Source organism: Equus przewalskii, chromosome 13 (genome assembly GCF_037783145.1).
Source record: "Equus przewalskii isolate Varuska chromosome 13, EquPr2, whole genome shotgun sequence".
Classification (NCBI taxonomy): domain Eukaryota; kingdom Metazoa; phylum Chordata; class Mammalia; order Perissodactyla; family Equidae; genus Equus; species Equus przewalskii.
In genome coordinates this window covers 87,983,552-87,990,957 of record NC_091843.1, presented here as the reverse complement: position 1 = coordinate 87,990,957, position 7,406 = coordinate 87,983,552, and the positions used below count along the sequence as shown (strand labels likewise).

The 7,406-nt window shown below is 44.6% G+C and overlaps 1 long non-coding RNA gene across 1 annotated transcript; it reads right to left on the bottom strand.

The window, feature by feature from the left end:
• Positions 1–1,364: 1,364 nt before the first annotated feature.
• Positions 1,365–7,177, bottom strand: LOC139075366 (uncharacterized). The gene is made up of 2 exons (XR_011525721.1): positions 6,791–7,177; positions 1,365–1,553 (listed from the first exon to the last, which is right to left on the bottom strand). It is a non-coding gene; the product is annotated as an uncharacterized lncRNA (long non-coding RNA).
• Between the last annotated feature and the right edge of the window lie 229 nt (positions 7,178–7,406).

Sequence of the window (7,406 nt, the reverse complement as noted above, 5' to 3'; positions counted from 1 at the left end):
CATCAGCTTCTGGAAACTCTGCCCAGCGGCCAGCCTCATGGACACATGTTCTGTGACCATGTCCTCAGCTCTGGGCTTTGCTACATGCCTTCCCATATGTGAAGCTTCCATGATTTATTTTTGCCCATCTTCTGCTTTTCCCTGCTTTCAGTGGGAGATGCTATGTAAGACGCAATATGTTTTTTGACTAAATAACAGGACTTCTTCTACAGTGTATAATATGGGGGCAGTTGATAACGTTGTTTTGGAATTGTTCTGCGTTGTTTCACGTGCAGGAACATCTCTCATGAGAGCGTTCACTGTCACAGCTCCTCGGTAGCAGAAAGTGCGTGTGGAAAATAAGGCTCAACCCCTTCGCCGGGCAATTGGGAGTCTGATCTGACCCATCTGCCTTCCCAGACTCATCTCCTACCTGCCTCTTCACTGGGATTGGGGTTGGGGGACACTTTCCTGAGGAGGGACCAAAACAGCATCTCAGGCCTGGGGCTGCAGCTTGACAAAGCACTCTCATCCCTTTCTGCGCACCACCCCATGGAGAATCACAGGTCTACACTCCAGCCAAACTTTATCACTGTCATTCCTCAGACATTCTCCAGTTTCCGTGCCTTCCATCATTCTGGTCCGTATGTTTGGCGTTCCTCCTGAATTGTTACCTGTCCAAATTCTACTCTTCCTTGCAATGCCATCTCTTCCTTGAAGCATCTCCTGACCTTTTTAATCATCATCATCAACATGTGCGTGTCACTTACTGTGTGTGTGTATACATATTCACTTAATTCTCACAGTCTCCCCACAAGGTGAGTGCTGTTATCATTCCCATTTCTTAGATGAGATAATCAAGGCACAGCAAGGTTGAATAATTTTCCCGAGGCTACACAGCCAGCGAGTGGCAGAGAAAGGACTTGAATTTAAGCTGTTTGACTCCAGAGTCTGTGTTCTGATTTCCTGTAATGTACTTGAACTTCTCACGGCTCCTCTCACATTCTCTTTTCTATTTTCATTATTTGCGTATGTCTTGTCCCCTCCCCTCGCCTGGGAGGTGCTGGAGGGCAGGGTGCAGTGAAATGTGCATAGCATTTGAAAGCAGACAGACTTGGCCTGAACAAAGGACTGAAATTTTCTGAGTCTCAGTTTCTTCATCTGTAAACGATACATAACTTACAGTGTAACTGTGAAGAGGATTAAATAAAACAATAGGTGGAAAGCTCTCAGGTTGGCCCCTCGTGGCACATACTAGATATTCAGGAAGCACGGGCTCCCTTCCCTTTATGTTTACATGACAGTAAACCTGGGAGAGCTCTTTTCACCTTATTATGGTTAGAGAAAATTAGCAAGATTAGGAGGAGACTGGGGACACGCATTCATTCATTTAGCAAATATTTATTAAGGATCTGCTGTGTTCCAGACATTGCAAGATGCTGGGGAGCTGACGGTGCCCACGACAGAGCCTCGGGCCCCACAGTGCTGTCCCGGATGGACTCTTAGGAGCCCTCTCCACCTCTGTCTCCAGACTAACGAGGGCTCTCCAATCTGACGTGACTTCTGGAAATTTGCTGCAATAGTTCAAAGCATAAGTATTAGGAACAGTCATCTTTTTGCTTTCTTCACCTGCTGCTGACAGGAGAGTCCTGAAGACCTGACTGTGTGGGGGTCTGGAATTGGCCACCCCAAGATATGTCTCTTTGGCATGATGATTATTTGGGGCTGGTTACTTTGCAGACAGGAAAGCAACTGAAAAGTAGAGATTACTTGCCCTTTGTTAGGAGACATTTTCATTTGCAAGGAAATCCCCATCTGTAAAGTTGTCTCCCTCTCTACCAGGAAGAAGGGGGATGACCTTATCTCTACACACGCCTATCAATACGGAATGCAAGGACTTAAATCTGCATAATAATCTTATTCCTCTTTCTGGTAACCTCCTGTAACTGACTCCCCCCACCCCCAACATCCTCCTTTGTCTTTAGCTGGATATGATATTTAAGGTGGTGGCTTCAGCCATTTTGGAGAGTTGCTCAGCTTGCCTGAGCCTCTCCCATGTATACATGTTATAAAGCTTTGTTTAATTTTCTCCTGTTATTCTGTCTCATGTGGATTTAATTCATTCTCTGGCCAGAAGAACCCACATTGGGTAGAGGAAATGTCTTCCTCCCCTACAACTGTTATTCCTGGGAACATGGCCTCAAGGAGTCTGCCCTGGTCAAGGCCAGGAAAGAAACCTACCACAGGTGGTAAAAAGGCTGTCCTCTCCATCTGCTTCATTCCATGGGGAGGGGAGGAGGGGGGCGGTGTTGTATAGGCAAGCTTCTAGATTCTCTCTGGATTCTTTCCAGATTCTGGCAGACTCAAGAGCTTGTGATTTTTCCCAGAGCAATGAGGAAGAGAAAATGTCCTCTCTTGCTCACTTTCTTTACAGAAAGACTGAATGGCTTCATTTACATTTCTTTACAAAAACAGACATCTGAACTCAAATGTCCCCTTAGGATGAAGTCCTAAGGAGAGTAGACTTCTGAGGGCAAGCCCTTGTCTGTCTCAGCAGGGAAACCTGTGGAATTCAAACAGGCTGCATCCTATATTGGCTGGCATGGAACATTGCTTTGCCTGACCCGGACTGTTGTTTGGCTCAGAGAGGGCATAAGGGGAGTTAAAAGCCTCTGAGGCTAAGGAACATTCTTAACCTGTATCTACAGAGCCAAATGGATTCCGAGAAAAACACACACAGCTGGGAATTGGCGACCGTTCATTCTCAACTAGCCTAGATAACTCAGAATTCCAGACTTCAAATTTCGGAGTCACCCTGGACTCTTCTGGATTGCATCCCATCTGTATTGTGCAGGAAGTCTTGCTGGCTCTACCATCACGATTTCTCTGGACCCCAACTGTCCCCCACCTCCTCCCCTGGCCTCACACTTGTCCAAGCCATCATCTCCCACATATGTCATTGTAGGGCCCTTCTATGAGACTCCCTGTTCCCATCCTTGTCCCCATGCGGGATGCAGGGGATCAGAAGATGCCCCTCCAAAATACGCCACTTTGGCAGAAGGATTATTTTGAGCTAAAGGCAGATGCAGAAAGAAGACTTCCTGGAGCTGCCTTATCTGACTAAAGGCAGAAACTCCTGAGAAATGAGGACTGGCCCAAATGTCCTCTCCTGGGGAAGTGTCATGGCCATGAAGAAGACAGAAAGTTGGCATGAGAAGGGCCTGCACAAACAAACCTTGCTAAGGTAGCACTATCTTCCATTAGATTCCACCATGTGTTTACCTTCCCGTAGTCTGCAGCCCCTGGAAGCCTAAAAACCCTTTTCCTTTGTCTTGTCACATCTCCACAATTTTGTGTTCTTTGTTAAAAATGGGACATGAGCTCTATCCACTTCTTTGGGTCTTCACTTCTTTTCTAGGAAGTCCCCTGTATCATGTAAAAATTAACATCAAATAAAATTTGTATGCTTTTCTCCTGTTAATTTGTCTTTTGTCAGTACAATTTGCAGGGCCCCAGCCACTGAACCAAAAGAAGGTAGAGGACAAAGTGGTTTTGTCTCCCCTACACAGGCCTCTCTCCAACCAGGGTGGTTATTTTAAAACAATTCGGATCACATCACTCCTCTAAGCGAAACTCTGCAATGACTCCCCATCTCACTCAGAAAGAAAGCCAGTGATCCCGTTGAAATCTTTATGACCCCATTGCTCACCCCTTTAGCCACACTGGACTCTGAGCTATTCTTCAAACAGGGCTTTCCATGGAAGCATCCCTCTACTTGGAGTGTTCTTCCCCAGGAGATCTCCATGGTGCAGAATCGCAGCTCCTTCAAGTCTTTTGGGGTTTTTTTGGGTTCTTTTGGTGAGGAAGACTGGCCCTGAGCTAATGTCTGTTGCCAATCTTCCTCTTTTTGCTTGAGGAAGATTGTCACTGAGCTAACATCTGTGGCAGTCTTCCTCTATTTTGTATATGGGACACTGCCACAGCGTGGCTTGACGAGCGGTATGTAGATCTGTGCCTGGGATCCAAACCTGCGAACCTGGGGCTACTGAAGCAGAGTGCGAGAACTTAACCACTACCGCTACACCACTGGGCTGGCTCCATCAAGTCTTGACTCAGATATCACCTACCCAGTGGGGCCCACCCTGTCTGTCCTTCTAAAACTCCCAACACCCTTCCCAGCTTTTTCTCTTAGGATTCATTGCCTTCTAAGACAAGATCAAATTTCCTTATTTATTTTGCTTATAGTCTGTCTTCTCCCACTAGACTAAAAACTCCACCAAGGCAGACTTTCATTTTGTTTTGTTTTTCACTGCTGTATCCCTGATACCAGCTCAACACAAGGTTGACATAAGGGAAGCCATATTGTAGAAAGGAAACCATATTGTAGCTTTGACCTCTGATTAACTAGCCAGACGTGTTCTGTAGATTTTGTGGCCCCTCTCAGCTGCTTTAAGATGATCACTTTGTTCTCCTGAGTTCCTTAGGAAGGTGATGACCCTGGGCAGAGAGTCTGTGCTAATAGCCATCATCAATGACAACTGAAAGATCAGGGTATAGGGCATTGCTCCATTCTCTGATGCATATCCAGTAAACAAAGGGCCTTCAGGAACTGGGACCAGATGTCTGCCCCACCCAGAGACCAGCCACCTCTCCGACCTGGAGACCAGCCCTGTATATAAGTGCGTGTAGTCTTTGTTCTGGGAGATGGTTCTTTCCTCTTGCTAGCAAGCTGTAATAACGAAACTCTTTCTCTCCTACCATCTTGCCTCCTGACTATTGGCGTGTCTGCGGCGAGCAGACAACCCATCTTGGTGGGTAACATCCCCAGCACCCAGACTAGCGCCTGTGACCCCATTGGAGTAAAATACGTATTTGTTGCAGTAGCGTGCTTTTTCCTCAGAAGGGATCCAGTTGCAGCCCAGTCTGTAGAGCAGGGGGCTTCAGGCCCCCTCCCCAGGCTCTTCTCAGTGTGCAGAGAAGTTCTCCACACTGGGAGCCCAGCTATGGGCTCCAGCAACCCATGGCTGCTGCTCAGGGCGGGTGGTCACTCACTGCCAATCAGCCAGGGAAAAGACAGCTGAATTATGGTCTCGATGGTAAAATACAGCAATTTTCTTAAAATTGGTTAATGGAAGTGTTCAAGGGGATAAATCTTAGAAAATTTCAGACGCCAATCTTATGGGAGTTTATAGGAGAACAGCTTTCAGCTTTCCAGGTAGAAAGAAAAGTGAACTCCAAAATTCTCTTTTAAGAAATCATCTTCCCTCTGTGTTCAATTTTTTAAGCTTTTAATATTCTGTTCAACTTTTGAGGGAAAAAATAGGAAATTAAAAAAATCAAAATAAGAGATCGGTTTTACTTATTCCGGTGACGTTGAAATTACTTTGGACTCTTTCTAACACTTAAATTTGGTAAAAGCTTAGAAACGTCAGTGTATTTTCTTTGGCATCATATGATTTTTTAGGTGACCAGAGCGAAAAGAGTTCAGGCAATCTGCCTCAATTCTGCAAGGATCCAGTTTAGGAGTTGGAAATTTCTCCTTTTGTGCAATTAGCAGACACATTATGAAACTAGACTTACGAAAGGCAGAGGGTTCTAAAGAGAATTGCCCAGTTTAGTCCAGACTGCTAAGCTCATGAAGGTATTTTACTGATGGATCATTAAAACCATGTATTATGTCTAACCCTAAAGCAAAAGAAAAGCACATTTCCAGCCCACGGAGCAGAGCTGACTGACATCAAAGAACCAGCTCTCGAAGGCAGGTAACAGTAGAGCTGCCATCCCCACCCACCAAGATGGCGGCCTGTGTGGGTGGATGGCATACTATTAGTTGATAGCATGTGCTCAGGTAAAGTAACTGTTTCTTAAGGGGAAAAAGAAGGCAAAAAGATACTGACAAAGAAACTCCGGGGTTCTATCTAAATACACCAAAACTTTCGCTTCCTACACCTGACTTGACAGGGCTTAGCGAGAATTTGAGGAAACAAGATCCTCTCCCAACCCAAGCTAAGTAGAGAAAAAAGAGGTTAGCCATTTTGTCATTACCAGGTAAGATCTCTAAGATTCTGAGGCTCTAGTTTCTATATGTTTTATGTCAAGTTTTAAGCTTTATTAGTAATAATAACTTTGAAATAATAGCCATAATTTATCTATTCCTTGCTAAGGGTCAGGCACCAAGCTAACCATCTATCTCATTTAACCCTCAAAACAGTGAATGTAACAGGTAATGCTCCATTCTAGAGATGAGAGGACTAAGGTTTGGAGAAGCTAAATTATTTTCCTGAGGTTAGATAGTAGAACTGGGCTTGAGTTCAGATCTGTTTGACTCTATAACCTCCGTGTTTTTAAACATCATGCCATGTTGCCTGACACATTGCTTCTCAGTCTTATCAGATCCATCCTTTTCATAGCAAATATTTTTAATGTTTTTTTAGTATTCTAAAACCAAATTCATAGATATTATTATTGACTATGCTATAATTTTGAAAAATGCTCCTTATCCTGAGTACAATAAAAAGGAGAAATTAAAAAAAGTACTTTGTAATAAAATAACATTTATTTAGGTATCTAAATAAGCAAGCATGACCACATTAGAAGACATAGCAATGTCATCGGTGCCCGCATGTGTGTGGAGAATCATTATGAATCATTAGCAGTGTTGCTATGGGTAACATGAATTTCCGAAATAGGAAACAATTTTTGGTAAGACTCAGCAAAACAAAGTTCAACCTCCCCTCCATTTATACAATAGTTGCATTCTTGGAAAATTTAGTAAGGAAGGAATAAATAAAAGATAGACCTATAAACTTACATGGTTGCAGCCTAGTCAGAGGAGCACAGTGACTTCCATTCCAGGCTTCTTTGCTCTTAGATACCACAGAAGACAGTTATCATCCACCAAAGATTCCATGTGGTTCACTATCGCTTTTCAGCCTCTCTTTTAGTTAAAGCTGGGGCCGTGTGACTCATTTTGCCTAAGGCTGGGAAACAAATGATGTGTGTTACTTCCAGCTTGAGTACTCAACAGCAGGGCTGAGTTCTTCATCCTCTCTCTTCCTCTGCCACAGCAGAGAAGGAAGCAGAATCTTCTAGATGGTGCAGCTGCAGGCTGGTGGAGCCCCCATCCCCAAGTGATTATATGGAGCAGGGTCCGTGATGCACATTGCACATGTGCCATGAGCAAAAAGTAAAGCTGAACAAAATTAAAGCCCACTGAAATTTGGACTTTTATTTTCAGCTCTCCGGCCTCACCTGCCTGATACATGTTCTTGGTTAATAATTAGAATGAGAGCCAGCCCTGATGGCCTAGTGGTTCAAGTTCAGTGCTCTTCCCGCTTCGGCAGCTGGGGTTCACTTCCCAGTCTCCAAACGACAGCACCCATCTGTCAGTTATCATGCTGTGGTGGTGGCTCACACAGAAGATCTAG